This window comes from Crotalus tigris, unplaced genomic scaffold (assembly GCF_016545835.1).
Source record: "Crotalus tigris isolate CLP2741 ecotype Arizona unplaced genomic scaffold, ASM1654583v1 scf7180000017800.2534000, whole genome shotgun sequence".
NCBI classification, from domain to species: Eukaryota; Metazoa; Chordata; class Lepidosauria; order Squamata; family Viperidae; genus Crotalus; species Crotalus tigris.
In genome coordinates this window covers 1919791-1936422 of record NW_024096645.1, presented here as the reverse complement: position 1 = coordinate 1936422, position 16632 = coordinate 1919791, and positions in this window count along the sequence as shown.

Here is a 16632-nt window from a genome sequence, read left to right as displayed (position 1 = left end):
AGTTGCTGCACCACAATATGACAGCACGTGACTGATTTTTCTTTAATCCTATTATAATACAATATATTATTTTCCAGGTAAGTTGACTTTGCATTTAAAATAAATCTATTTACACAGGCTTCGTTCACACAATACAAAACGTTTAACCTGAGCCAATCAGGTGAACGCAGCATTCACCAATAGCTGGGCCTGCATCTCACAGAAGTTGCTTTCGTAAAAGTGACCCAGCCTCTTCCTTGGTTGATCAATGCTATGGAGGAGCATCACAGCAGGTCTTAGGGACCATGCTCAGATGACACAAGACTAACACATACTTAGTCATGACTGCCCCTTGGTTCCTCTCTGGTCTAATTTATATGTGCAGAGTTTCTGCCTAAATGATAGAAATAAATTCTCTATCATCAGAGAATTATAGCTAAAACAAGACATTTTTAAAAAAAAAAGTCATTTCTATCATTAGCAAAGAAAAGTAGCTTCTTTTTTTCTACCTCTTGTCTGTTTCTATCTCTTTGCTCTATGGACTGGCAGAGAAGCATCAGATCATTCTTATCAAAGATCTGATGATTTCTTGAAGGTTTTTGAAATTAACAAGTTATCTGCCCTGCTCTTAACTGAGGTCCTACTAGACAAAACTCCTGTCTTTTATCAAATAAAATACATTTTTCACAACAGGCCTAAAGAGAACCATCTAAGGGAGGAGCTTCTTTATAGGGCAGGCATGTCAAACTCGCAACATCATGTGACGTCGCGTGACGTATTGGGACTTTTTCCCCATTGCCCGCAATGGGGTGGATGCAGTTTCAGCGGGCCTGCAGTTTGACATGCCCGTTATAGGGCATGGTGAGCTGACTACTTCTGAAACTGAAAAGAAAATCTTCATCTGAAGAACTGTTTTTGTAAGAAAAGCGAGCACCAAGAATTTCAAGTTTTTTTTAAAAAACCGTTTAAACTGAATTTCTGGGCCTACATCCCAGCCTCATTTTAAATATGAGTCTTGTAGCACAAATGAGAAGCAAGTGAAGGAACCAGCTGGCAGTTACAGAATGGAACACTTTGTCCTCCTTCTGTACCCAACACAGAAACCCAACTGGTTGCTGTAGGAGAGGAAAACTATTTTCAACTTGTGTGGAAAAGAAAGTATCACTCTCCTCTTATCCTTGTTCATGCGGTGCATAATTAATCTGCAGATTTCATTCTTTAGGATGAAATTTAGGATGATTGTCAACAGTTTTAAAAGAAGATTATACACATTTTGAGAAAAACAAAGGTAGCTAGGCTTACTAGTCACAATGTCTGTGACCACGGGCGGGATTGTAAGCTGTTGTGAGCCTTTGGTTTAATATGGCAGGTCTTCTCTCTATCAGCTTCTGATTAATAAACCTTTTGCAAGAGATTAACACTGACAATTGTATGCCTACAGCCTGGCGCAAATCAAATGTAGTAAATTCATGAACTTTACAACTATCCTAACATATAAGAAAACTGTGATGGACATGTTTGCTACCATAATTTAACTCTTAAATTTGAGCAGGTTTCACTAGTCTAAAGTTACTGAAAATGGACGTTACTATTCATTGGTTAGGATTTTATCTAGGAAGCATACCATTTCAGGAAACATTCCTACATCTTTTACTATTATCCACCTTGACTGGGGTGACAGCTGTTGCATTAGGACAGTGTTTCTCAACCTTGACAATTTAAGGCATGTGGACTTCAACTCCCAGAATTCCACAGCCAGTATTGCTGGCTGTGGAATTCTGGGAGTTGAAGTCCACATGCTTAAAATTGTCAAGGTTGAGAAACACTGCATTAGAAGCACATGAAGTTTTCATGGCTTTCAATATTGCATTACATGTGCAACGTGCTGTGAGGCCACAGCCTTGGCAAACGCCTATGGATAATGGGCCCATATAGAAATGCCTTTTATATTTTGGAAATTATCCATCTACACGCACAGGTTTAATGATTATCGATTTCCGTGTTTGATTTTTGGTGGTAACTCTAATTTCTATTCTAAACGAGCATGAATGAGAAGGACAAATGTAAACTAATTCATTCTGAACTAATATCACATGGGTTACATTTTTCCTATTCAAACCACTAGTTTTAGGTCTCTGCATCTTTGATGGCCCTGATTTCAATTCTGAAAGCAGCTATTGTAACAGATGTTCTGGAAAGTTTTAGATGGGCTGCAACCAATTTCAGTCTTTTGCTGCAGCAGCCCAGTCATTTTCAAATCAAACAATTGTTTGTTTGGGCTTTAGAGATTCCCTGAGGCATTTGAAGTCTAAGCAGTCCACTACTTAAGCATAGGAAACAATGAAACATACTAAAATGTGTGTTTATGTCTGTGCACCTAATATGAAATAAAATTAATGATCTGTTGGAACAAAAGAGGTTAGTAAAAGGACAAAAATTTCTCAAGAGACAGCTTTGTAAAAAGCCATATCAAGCAACAAAAACATTTGAGGAAACAAAAGAGGCCAGACATCACATACAATAGTGCTTCTTAAAGGATTTTTTTTTCCTGGACTCCAGTTCTGGCATTAGATATAATAAGAATAAAACTTTTGCTTCCAAGGGGAATTGTATCAAGCCCTATCCATGGAAAAGAGCCATATATTGAATTGTCTTTAAAATCCAAGTAACTAGAATACTGGCTGTAGGTACCAATATCCACTATCATTATTTTGGCGAATTATTTGAGTTTGTATTCCAACAGAGAAAAGAATGAGAAGTTTAATATTATTTCCAGAAAATTACCTGGGTGTCATATCATGGTGCTGATGTGTATATCTGTGTGTGATTGTGTTAATATTTAAAGAGCCTACTTTTAGTATGCCATCAAGATTCAGTTTGTTTTCCTTGCACATGTATGTAATATCCTTTCCTAATGAATCCTTCTCATACTAATTCTTCCTCCACAAATGATTTAATCCAGATATTTTTAATATCATTTATGGATTCTGTGTGCATGGTACAAATACCACCCTGGTAGATGGTTGCTTTTCTATATATTATATTTATTTTACTACATATTAATATTCCTTATTTTTTAAATGATTTGCTATCTTATTACTTGAACAAGTAATTTGATTCATTATTGGGTGAGTAAATTTTAATAAATACAATTAACATTTTGTGAACAAATTTATTCTGCATTTTTTATTATTGTTTGATTTTAAAAGATGGAAAAAAGATGAAGTGGAGATATTTTGGACTTAATTTAGTCTTGAAGGGAAAGTGACTTTCATTATACAATACTGTATCTGTAATCTACAACAGATTAGTAATCTACAATGCTAAAATAAACTCATTATCATTGTAAAAAAATTTTCTAAAGGCACTCCTAACCACCTTGAGAATGAGATAGAATTACAGAACCCCCTTTTTATTCAAGGAGAAACAAAAACAGCACTGATTTCTGAAGGATATTAATATTGCCTCATAACCTTTTGATTTGTGGTAGATAAATAAGAAGCCATGTATACATTATGCTGCAGTTTTGCAGAAATTAGAGAGAGAGGGATGGCAAAGGAATCAAAAGGCTTTATGTATCCTGAATTAAAAGCAAAATGCAAAAAGATTCATGGCATGATCCTTGCCTTCAGTGACATTTCTTCATGCAAAAGATTTGGGAATTTGAAAAATTACATGAGAATAAAAGTGAGCACCCAACTAGTCATGACAGTAGCAGAATACCGTAATAATAGCCTTGTAATGATTTTCAGAGAGATATAACGGGGTTTCATCAAAGGTAACCTGGGGGGGGGGGGTCCTCAAGGAAATTAGTCACTGTTAAGCAATGGGTTCTGAGTAAACAATCCAGAACAGAGACAGGTTGTCTGAAAAGAAAAAAAAAATGTTTCAATTGAACAAACTATGTAGTGATGATTTTGCTTGAACTTTGCTGATGAAGCTAGCATAATAGCATAAAGTACACTTTCCCCCCTACCCATGCTAGTTCCAATTAAATGTATAGAAATAGTTTGAAAATGCTGTGTCTTTGCATTATTTCCACTGGATAATCACTCTCATTGAAAGCAGAAGCTTTCTGAAAAACAAAACACAAAATCAAGATTTATTTCCCACAGATTTAAAATGTAAATGAAATTATTTTAATCATTTCAACTACTCACTTGTTACACACCACTTCCCTCTTAGAGCCAAACTAAACATGACAATGGGGTAAAAACAACAGTGGGAGTTCATCCAGGCTCTTTGGAGGACAGATTTCCCAGAGATCCATAGCAAGAAAGAAAATCGTTTACATCTTCCTTGCCCGCTCTGGAACTGTTGATTTTCAACATTGCTCCACATGCAAACACAATTGCTATAATATGCACTTTAAATGAGACTGGCAAATGAATAAGTAGTTCTGTTTTCTTTGTATTGGCTCTCTATTTTGTAAGCTTTAACTTACAAAATAAGTATAACTATTAAATGCTTTTAAAAGTCTGACAAGAGATTCTTTGCCAATTGCCTGTGGTGCAAGAATAGACTCTTGTTTCTAACTTCATTGTGAACTAATTGGATTTTTCAACTTGTATATTTAAGTGAAAGCACTAATTTAAATATTAAGGATCCAATTCAAAATGTGATAGTGTCCGCAGAAAACCTTCTCTGGTTTCTTGGGAGATAAAATAAATTTTCCTGCCAACCTGAATGCAAGAGCTAAGAATTGAAAACAATGAGCATATCTCAGTAGTCTTATACATATTTGGGAGAGTCTTCCTGAATGGAAAAAGGCTTATATCTAAAGAAACATGGAGGTAATTACCCTGTGAGATTTTGTAGCTAATAGCAATTATTTTACAATTCACTGTTTATTCTCCTAACACTATTCACTTATTTTGGGCATTTTAAGTATACCTTAAATAAGGTGATTCTAGGTAGCTTTCTGAATATTTGATTGTTATAGTTCTGAAGATTTCACATTTGCTACACGAGTCATTTCTGAATCATATAAAGAATTAGTAATTGCTCATCATAAATTTTTCTGCCGCATGTAAACCCATCCTTCTTTGTCCTGATGCCCTCCAAATATCTTGGACTACAATTCTTATACTCTCGTGCTCAGTATGGATACTGCAATTAAATAAACTTACAAGGTACTAGGTGGGACAAGGATGGTGTATAAAAACAAAAAAGAGGGTATGCCCAATTTGCTAAATACAGAATTAATCAAAATAGCTCACCCATCTTTCTGTCATGCCTATATTAGACTGATTGGCACAGATCTTCTGATCCTGGTGATAGGAAGAGTTTCATGTGAAAAAGATTCTATTTGTTGGTTCTTTTTCCTCCTTCACTCCTTTTAAATGTTTATCCTTTCTAGGAAATTGACTGAAAGCCAGAGACAGATTTCCATTTTTAATAACAACTGAGCTTCAAATTCCCAAGGAGGAAAATGTTCTCCCTTGGATACAAGAAGGTCTTGTATCACCCAAATTCTTTACTTATTAAAGAGGTAGACCAGATCTTCTTACATGCTCCTCTCTCTTGTAAAGATGCCTCTTTAAATCAGACAAGATTATTACCCTGCCTTCCTCCTGTAGAAGAGCAATGAAAACATACACTACAGAAGTTATGCAAGTTGGAAATCTGATGGTCAGAATTTCACTATAAAAATCTCATAAAGATTACCCCCAAGTCCTAAATATATTTAGAGTTATCCTAAAATCTGGTGCGTGAAGCCATAGGCAAAAGTGGATGAGATATATTGCAGAGGGCTTTTTAAAACAGACCTAGAACAGCAGGCTTTCCTTCTATGGGATTGTCAGTATTAACAGAATGTAGAAGCCCATTTTCTCCCTGGTAAATGATTGTTCATATTATTTGCTTTAGTTTTCCCCCTAGTCTGGCAGAGCAGAAGAAATGTCCTCACCATTTTTCCAAATCCCCCATATTCTTTGCTAGATATTGCCCCCATGCGTTTCCATCCTCATATCTGCAGGCTTTCTCTTCATTACTTTCACAATATATTGGCTTGTTGTTTTTCTGATTACTTTCACAATATATTGGCTTGTTGTTTTTCTGATTTCAAGGCTTCCATGCATTTTGGTCTGGAAAATGGCTTTTGTTTAGGCATTTGTTTTTCAAAATAAACAAAATGTGACACAGATGTGTAGAGGGCTATGAGATGACTAGGCTTTGCCCTATTCCATACCAATAGACCTGGAGGAACATTGTCCATGGGGTCGCGATGGGTCGGACACGACTTCGCAATTAACAACAACAACAACAACATACCAATAGTCACCAGAGCAGATGCTGAATTCTAAATAAGCATTTAGAATTTTTTTACTAAATTTTTAAAACTTCAGTGAAGGTTTTTTTTTTTAAAAAAAGCAAATATTACTTTAGCATCACACACAATGCTCACATTAGTCCTAAAACAAGAAGCAGAATGTTAGAAGTTATAGATTTCCAAGAAAATTTTGGGCTGCTCTAGCCAATGAGGTAATGTGTTGAATTCATTGCATCATTCAGTGTGACTAGCAATGATCATGTTGTTAAACAGTAATATTGTAGACCTTTATTGGTTTGCAGCCATAAAATGAAGGTGACAATTTAGCAGCACAAAATGTTGAATATTCTATTACAGCTTCCAGATTTGTAAACTCTTAATGACATTCTGTCACCAAGTGGATTATTTCACTTTTCCCAGTCTGAATTCTGGAGGAAAGATTTCCCCAGAATTAGAATCAGAAGAAAATTCTTACACTCCTTGGTTTTGTGCTACAATCTCAATTGTGGGTGTACTACAGCTGCAAATTTTTAACTGGAGGTATTTGCAGGGAGGAGAGGTAAATGAGAAGATATAAAAAAGTAGAGTTGGTTCTTAGTGTAGATGGACTCACCACTGAGAATTAACTAGCTAAAATAATAAGTATTTAGTTAGATCAGTGGTTCTCAACCTTTTCTTCACCCATGACCCCCTTTAAATACCTTTTGTGTTTACATCAAACAGGTGCCCTGCAAAAGGCTATTTCCCAATAAACGCCAATAACTTGATTCAACACCACCTGTTACAAAATATTCTTCTGGAGGTGTCCTGATAATTCTTGTGGATAAAGCAAAATATCTCCTTTCAAGTTTCTAGCTTACTTTCTTTTCACCCTTTGTCTCTTTTGTTTGAGCACCTACATTTTTGAGCACCTTAAAGCTGACAAGCAGATCTACTGTATGGGTAGGTCACCTCCAAGGTCTCTTCCAACACTCTTATTCTGTACATCCTGGAAGTGCCATGCCTTGTGTTAATTTTTCTGAGCCATGCAGGAAATTAATTTGGCACACATGTTATTTCTATTACCTTTTGACTGTGGAAATTACAGATTATATAATTTGTCACCTTCTACTTGCCTCTATTTTGGATTCTGCTAATGCATCTTGATTTTCCATCTGTACTTTTGCATCTGTATGCACATAGTAGTATAATCTGACTTACATGTATTTCTATATACTATAACTACAGTTATTCATTAAGGTAATGAGGGAATGGGGAGATCTTGGCTCTCATCTATTATGCTAACTCTTCTTAGTGTATCATTAAATCTGCATGATGTTTTCCTTTGATGTTGCTTTACTCTTTTGTTTGATTCAATCCACTGCTGACCAGAACAACTCCAGAGCTAGTGAAGGGGGGGAGGGGGGAGAGAGAGGGAGAGCAAATGACCTGTCAATCAAGAGCTGATTTTATAGTATAATCTGCTACTGCAAGAGTGAACAACATGATACATAGTATGCATTAAATTGCAATTAAGTCCAATCACAATAAGATATATGACTGGAAATGAGTAATCAAAGTTTTCTTAAGACTGATTGCCAACTTATATATTCTAATTTGATTTACACATATTCAAAATTTACTGGGCTTTCATTCTAAAACACAGCAAAAATCCCCTCTTGATTCTCTAAGACTGAATCCTGTGTATTGTGTTAGTAGAATTCATTTATGGAATTAATATACACAGGATTGATTTAAATTAGATAAAATCATGACATTGTGGATCAGAGTTTTTTTTTAAATCCTTCTTTAAAACACTGTTTTATCTGAGGCTGCTTTGGATGCAGCGATCAAGAATTTTTGAATAAGGTATTATCAGTATATTAAGATTACCCAGGGTAATTTTCTTTAATGATCACACTGGGAATGTTGATTTAGCCTCAATTATCATTTGAGTGCATTAATACATTGCCACGAAAGTTAAAATATTCCGGACATGTGATGCAACATCCAGAAAAATACAGCATACTCCATGTAATCTTCCAGGGAAAGATTGAAGGCAAACTAGGTCCAGGCAGAAGAAGAACATCATGGCTTCAAAATCTAAGGGACTGATTTGGACAAAACTCAGCAGCACTTTTTCATGCAGCTGCTGATAAAAATAGGATCGCCAATATGATCGCCAACATCCAATAATAGATATGGCACAAGAAGAAGAATACATTGCCGCTAAACCTGAACAAGATGGAAACAAAGCATTCCCAAGGAGGACTCTCTAGTTGATACAAATTAAAGGATTTACTTGTCACTCTTTTTATGAGCCAGAAGGTTCCTAAAGTAGGTCAATTCTATTCTGATCAAATGGCAGCCTTCCGCCCCAACTGAAATTTCCACAATGTTTTCCAGAGCAACAAGAAACATAAATTTACAAAATAGATCACTGCTGGTTTATGTATGATTTAGGATTTTGCATATCTAGGTAAGTCTGGAAAATGCCTACCAGACATCTTGAGGTTCTGTTGGTTATTAGGCAATAACCTGGCTTGCATGTGTAACTAAACTATAATACTGATTGACTGATGTTGGATTAACACCATATGTGCATACAGTTAATGCTGTTTTTGTATTCCATACTTTACAGCCAAGCATGGCTCAACCTCAGTAAGTGTGAGAGGGATGCCGGAGTCCTAGTGGATTACCACTTAAGTATGAGCCAGTAGTGTGTTACAGATGCCAAAAAAGCAAATGCAGTCCTAGACTGCATCAACAGGGTAGTATCAAGATCACATGAAGAGTTAGTACCGCTTTACACTAAACTTGTAAGATGTCACTTGGAATACTGCATCCAATTTTGGTTACCCTAATACAAAAAGATGTTGAGACTCTAAAACAGGGGTCCTCAACCCCCAGTCCGTGGACCAATACTGGGCCATGGCATGCCAGCAACTTGTCCGCACAAACAAGCAAAGCCCCATCCGCAAGATGCAGGAAGCACACAAAACCACACACCCTCCAGGCCACAGAAAAACATCTCTCCACAGAACCGGTCCCTGGTGCCCAAAAGGTTGGGGATCTCTGCTCTAGAAAGAGTGCAGAGAAGAGACTAGAAGGGACTAGAAGATAAAACATATGATGAACAGTTGCAGAAATTGTGAAAAGAAGGACTAGGGGTGACTTGATAGCAGCCTTCCAATATTTGAGGGGTTGCCACAGAGAGGAGGGGGTCAACTTATTCTCCAAAGCACCAGAAAGCAAAACAAGAATGGAAAATTATCTAAGAGAGATTCAACCTAGAACTAAGGAGAAATTACTTGACAGTGAGGGCAATTAATCAATTGCCTCCAGAGGTTGTGGATGCTGGAGATTTTAAAGAAATTGAACAACCATTTGTCCAGAATGGTTTGGAATCTTCTGCTTGAGCAGGGGATTGGACCAGAAGACTTCCAAGTTTCCTTCCAACCCTGTTACTCTTTACGTTTTATTATAATGTGAGAATCCAGTCAATAGTCACTACAGCCACAGATTAAATCATTCTTTCTGTGGGGTTGCCTGTAAAGACCATTTGGAAACTACAACTGGTCCAAGATAAAGGAGCCTGAGTACTCATAATACCAGTTTGATAGGCTCTGCACTGACTGCCAGTTGGTGTCATGGTTCCAACAGACAGAGATGAATAAAGCAGAACTCAGAGGCTTTCAAATTCCTCAAAGAACATGTTTATTGTACAAAGTATTGGCACGTTCATAAGTGAAACCAAGTCTGAATACACAAGTAACAATTACCCAATTACAAGGTATATTGTCCCACCCACAAAACTATGCAAGCAACTATATTTGTTTGGCGGGCTTTTTAGGCAGCGCCCAGTCTCTGGTCCCGGAGCAGGAGATGACCTTGGTTCCCATGGGACAGAAGATAGTTGTGATTAGCAAAGCACCTGGACAACCCCCCTCCGTTCATACTATGTGGCAACCTAAAATGAGAAGAAAAATGGCTGCAGCCATGTTCATTGCAGAGTTGACAGTTGGTTTTGGGGTATTTGAAGTCCTGGTTTTAACCTATAAAGTCCTTTATGTTTGGCACATGACTATTGGCAGAACCATCTATTCTAACTAGAATGTTGGCTTCAATTTTACCATGCATCGTGCTAAATTACGTTCTCTCCTCCAGAAGTCTTTCACATCTGCTTTATTGATGTTGTAAGATATATTTTATTTATTTATTTGTGGGGAGGGATGTGTTGAGTAGTGTTGATTCCTGGCAACTGCATGGACAAATCTTGCAGCTTTCTTGGCAAGATTTTTCAGAAATGTTTTGCCACTGCCTCTATCCTAAGGCTGAGAGAAAGTGACTGGCCTAAAGCCACACAGCTGTTTTTGTGCCTAGGATGGGACTACAATTCACAGTCTCCTGGTTTCTAGCCTGGTACCTTAACCTCTACACTAAACTGGCTCTCCTTCAGAAGGTAATGTATTTATTGGCATACCTAGCTAAAGTTAGACTGTTATTGTTGGAAAACATATCCAACTGATTTCTAAAATGAAGGAGAAACCAAATCCTTCACTATGTTTGGTGTATAGCAAATCATTTAAAACAGAAGCAAGAAAGTAAAGCAAGATAAGAACTGTCTGAGTGAAAGATACTGAAGTACAATCCTAGTGTGAATTATTGAAGTGGAATCTGGAATGCACACCACATTATCAGGGTTTCTTAAGACTGCATCTGATCAGAAGAACTGAGTTACCTGAGAAGTTGTTGGCTCAAAGCTTTGTAGTCTCAGCCTGCTGAGGAACAGTGACATTGGAGATGGAGACAGGGGAGGGGGGGGGGAAGTAAAGGGAAATCTAGGGAAGAGGAACCTTCATTCAGTGCACACAAGTGTATTGCATTTCAAAACCAGGCATAAGTCCAAAGTTTAAATACAAACTCACAAAACAATTGTTCAGTAATCGCTAGGGCAATCGAGAGTTGGCCTTTGAAAAATCCAGGCCAGGATTCCAATCGTAGAGAATTTAAAAGATACAATGCATGAAATAATTTTTCAGTTGTTTTCGCTGTAGAACATTTTTTCAAGAAAAGTAACTGAAGTGCTGTTTGCAGACCTAGCAACTCATAAATGACATTTTGAGAAACACATACGATGTTATAACTAGATCTGTAGCCAGTTTGGTCTAGTGGTTAAGGCACCAGGCTAAAAACCAGGAGAGTCTGAGTTCTATGCTGGCATGAAAGTCAGCTGGGGGACATTGGACTCTCTCTTATCCCAACCCCCCTCACAGGGTTGTTGTGCAAAAATATAAGGTGACCAACTGTCCTCCTTTAGGGAGGACAGTCCTCCTTTTTTAAGTTCTGTCTTCCCTCAAAAAGTGTCCTCCTTCATGTCCTCCTTTTCGATATTTGAAGACTAATCTGCAGGGCTTTTTCCCCCCCTCATAGAACGCTCAGAATGGCGTTCCGGCACCTTTTTTTGATGGTTTTTTTTTCAACTTTTGCATGAGCTGCGCTACTCCCACTATTGGCTTTCGAAAGCCAATAGGAATTGCTGCTGAGCACGCCAAAACACTCGGCTGGCAAACTTTGCACATGCAAGTTGTCTATATTATTGTTGCAATGAAAAAGATGTTTCTTTTATTTACAATATTTTTTTCTTCAATTTATTTGTGTCCTCCTTTTTATTGTAAAAAAGTTGGTCACCTTAAAAAATAGGAAGAGGAAAGAATATTAGATATGTTTGCCACCTTGAGTTACTTATAAAAATAATAAGGGTGGGATTTAAAAAAATGAGTGAGCTGATACGGGTAGTCCTTGACTTACAACCATTTGTTTAGTGACCATTCGAAGTCACAACGGCACTGAAAAAAGTGACTTATGACCATTTTTCACACATACGATCATGGCAGCCTCCCCATGGTCACGTGATCAAAATTTGGACGCTTGGCAATTAATTCATATTTAAGTTGGTTACAGTATCCTGGGACCATGTGATCACCTTTTGCAACCTTTTGACAAAGTCAATGGGGGAGCCAGATTCATTTAACAATCGTGTTACTAACTTAAGAACTGCAGTGATTCACTTAACAAATATGGTAAGAAGGGTCATAAAATGGGGCAAAACTGACTTAACTGTCTCACTTAGCAACAGAAATTTTGGACTCAATTGTGGCCATAAGTTGAAGACTACCTGTACATTATGCTAAGCCATAATGTGTTGTTTTGGCTTTGGCTCCATGTGCCACCCAAACCCAAATAAATATATATCCAGCATGAAAAAAACCCTTTCTGCAAACATGTTTACAATTAATACATTCTATGAATAACATCTCTGCATCCAATTCTTCTTTTACTGCGGAAGATCACTTCTGTGGTCACAAGGCTATTAGCACTAAGATGATTAGGGGACTGGAGGCTAAAACATATAAGGAACGGTTGCTAGAATTGGGTATGTCTAGTTTAACGAAGAGAAGGACAAGGGGGGACATGATAGCAGTATTCCAATATCTCAGGGGCTGCCATAAAGAAGAGGGAATTAAGCTATTTTCCAAAGCACCTGAAGGCAGGACAAGAAGCAACGGGTGGAAACTAATCAAGGAGAGAAGCAACCTAGAACTAAGGAGAAACTTCCTGACAGTGAGAACAATTAATCAGTGGAACAGCTTGCCTCCAGAAGCAGTAAATGCTCCAACACTGGAAGTTTTTAAGAAGAGACTGGACAGCCATTTGTCCGAAATGGTGTAGGGTTTCCTGCCCGAGCAGGGGGTTGGACTAGATGACCTCCAAGGTCCCTTCCAACTTTACTATTATTATTATTATTATTACTATAAATTTCATCATTTTTGTTCCTAACAACAACGTTATAGAAACATCGAAAAGGAAATATTTAAAGAAATGTAACTCACAACTATTGCAATGATCCATATTGTCCCTTCAGAGGTCCCTTCTATGAAATTTTGGACCTCAGAAGCATGCCTTTTCTATGGCTGCTCCTACCTGATGATCCAGCGGACCTGCACTCTTTTAGGTTTCCAGAAGGTCATAGACCCCCACTGGCCCTACCACACCCTGTACTCTGCTGGTCCTGCTGCCCATTCTTGTCCAAAATACACATGACCTTGTCCAAATCACATACAACTTTCTCACAAGGCTTTGGAAGGCTTCAAAACCTTATAAGAAAGTTGTGTGAGATTTGGACAAGGCTACATGCAGCCTGGCACAGCCAGTAACTACCTCATGAAGGGCTAGGCGAGATGTGCCTCATTAGCAGCAGGAGGAAGAAGACGGTGAAGGCCAGTTGAGAATAGCAGGGCTGTAGGTAAGCAGAGCACAAAATGGTAAGGTTAGCAGAGGCAGTGGAGTGAAAGTGGTCAAAAGGGCAAGGTGGGAGGAGATAGATAGGTAGGAGGGAGATGAAGTGTCCCTGAGGTTGTAAGTGAGGGCAGGCTGTCAAATTTTGATCACATGACTGCATGTGTACTGCAATGGCTGCAACTTTAGGGCTCAGGTGGCTGTTGCAACTTAATGATCATTGAATGAGGACTACTTGTACAGCAAAACTGACTCTTGTTTACAGCAGAACCATAAGATATCTGTGGTGAAAGGATGTAACAAACACAATATTAAAACATTCGTGATATGTTTAAATATTTAAGATATGCAACAATGAAATCCCCCGATGGTGTCCATATACTATGGAGAAATAACAACAGCTTATCCACCTTTGATTATTTCCTGAATGTTGTCTGGAAGCGGAGTAAGCCTGATGTCAATGACAGCCAGTTCCAGCTGAAGTAATCCTGGTAACAACCCTTGAAATTTCTTAGAAGTGGTGCCAGTCCTTCAAGATAGGCTAGGTCAGGAAATAGGCATCACAAGTAATACTAGAACTCTATTTTATTGATATAGGCATTCCCCCTTCCCTATCTCTTAATACCAACGAGAATCAAGGTGGGACAATCTTTAGTTCCTTTCTCGTGCTCTTTTTTTCCCAAGCTAAGCTTTGATTTTATTAATAGCTGAAACATATTTTCTGCAAGGTCATCTCTGTGCTCTTCTACATCTGAAGTATCAGTAGAAATTTCTCTTGAATGATCTTGTTGACTAGGAAATTCAACAGAAAAGAATTTAGAGAATGTAGTCCTGGAAACCTAAGTACCAAGCCATGGAAGATTTTGTAGGTTAAAACCAGCACTTTAAATTGTACCTGGAAAGCAAACGGAAACCAGGATAGTGTGTAGGGAACAAATGTGATATGTTGCTGATGCCAAGTGCTGATCAGAACTCAGAATGTTGCATTCTGGAATAATAGTCGTTTCCAATACAGTATTGTATTGCAGGCCCATGTATGGAGGATTATAATAGTCCAGTCATGATGACAAAGACATATGTCACTTAGCTTAATTCTCACATCTTAGCTAAGACTGCAACTGGCACACCAGTCAAAACTGGGCAAGGGTCCTTTGGGCCACAATCTCATCCTGATAGAAGCTTTGAGTTCATGAGGACCTCCAAGTCACAGAGCACTCTTTTAGAGGTATCACTTCCCTGTGAAGAAATAACACTGGAGATACAGGAACAAAGGCCTGAAAGCTCTTACTAGAGTTTAAGCTTGTTCTTCCCAATCCAGACTCTTGCTATCAATCGTCAGGATGATGAAGGAAAGACCTTCATGATATCTCCAGTCAGTGGTGGGATTCAAATATGTGAACAACCTGTTCTCTGTGTGGATGCCGCTTCCAGAAATCCATTCTGGGCTAGGGCAACAAAAAATTAGCTACCGGTTCTGCCGAAGTGATGTGAACTGGCTGAATCCCACCACTGTCTCCAGTCCATCCTGAGAAAAGATTGAAGACTGGGAAGAATTACTGGATTCAGAAAGAGTCTTTTCAAAAAGGGGCACAGCTTTCTTTTTAATGCCACTGACAAAATGCCCTCTGAAGTGTTGACAATTTCTCTGATCCAATCAGTTACATGCGTCTTGAACACAAGGATTACCTGTACATGGCAACTCAGTCATAAAGCCTATTGGTTGATTTTGCACCACTAATAGTTTATGTGAAAGCATTCTGAGCTCAATCATTTTCAGGATACATGTTGTCCTTGTGTGTTCAGTTTGTGCCCACTGCTGGACTTTTAAAAAGCAATAAGGCAAGCCCAAACTATTTTTGCCTTACTGATTAACAGCCATTAACTCATTGTCAGCTCTCAGCAAACCAGGAATATAGATTTTTTTAATTAATTAAATACTACTCTCCATCTAATTGTTAAGTTCTCATTTTCTATTAACAATTATAATTCGATAACAATTTTAGGGAGAAAACACTCAGAGCTCTACATGCTGCAAGTGATAAACTTGTGATAAAGCCATGCTCCATTGCCCATACCCTACCAGGTAACTTTACCAACTTAATCACTTTCTTAAAATGAAAGGGTTCCTGTTTTATACTGTAAGTGTTAGAAGAAGCATGGTTTTGTTTGCAAGAAGCTTGAAATAAAATAGACTAGAAGAAAATAATAAATTTATTTTAGTCAGTGTGGAGGTAAGATTATATGGAGAAGATTATAGTAAGTAGTCTACAGTCCCAAGAGATAGAGATCATTGCAATTAGTGATGTCAGTCAAAAGATGATAGCTGATCTTTCAGCATCTGTACTACATTGCTGTATAAGGAGTAAATGGTTTATTTAGTGGCTTCTCAATGACAAATGTCAGTTGTAAAGCTTTCTGGGATGCACATCACAGTTATATCAGAACTCTGTCTCAGCTGTCTGGAAACCTGTAACAAAAACCAGCCATTTGATCTTGGCCTTTTAAAATCTCATCTCATCTAGCTGTTGGGTGCCTTGCTGAGTGGTATCTGACCACTTTAACAGAAATTACATAAAGTCGACAACCCTCTTGGAAGAGGCTTATATGCTGAAGTATTGTTTACCCCAGCAAATAATGGCCTCCTAATTAGAATTAGAATAGATCTCCGCTCCATTTATAGAAAGGAGATCTTAGTGGGTATCTTTGATTCATCCATATGCATTCTGTGCAAGCATTATAGAACCTTGTGTTCCGGATAACAGGAATATATACCCTGTATTATGTCCATACCGTTATCTATAGTTGTTATAGCCATAGTCATTATATAATGATAGTTCTCTAGAAGATTATATAAACATACTGATCCATTTATTACTGACAATATTCAGTTGCTGAGCCAGCAGATATTATTTACATTGCAGGCATATCATCCATGTAATTAACTCCCCCCCCTGATCACAGATAAAGCATCTCATCCCAACACTGAATAGAAAACAAAGAATGGAGGCTGCTTAAACTCTTGGGAAGCCAGAACATATAGAAAGGGTACTCCTGATAGTCACCAGTGTTGATGGATGGAAGGTCAGAGTCAATTATCTCCCTAT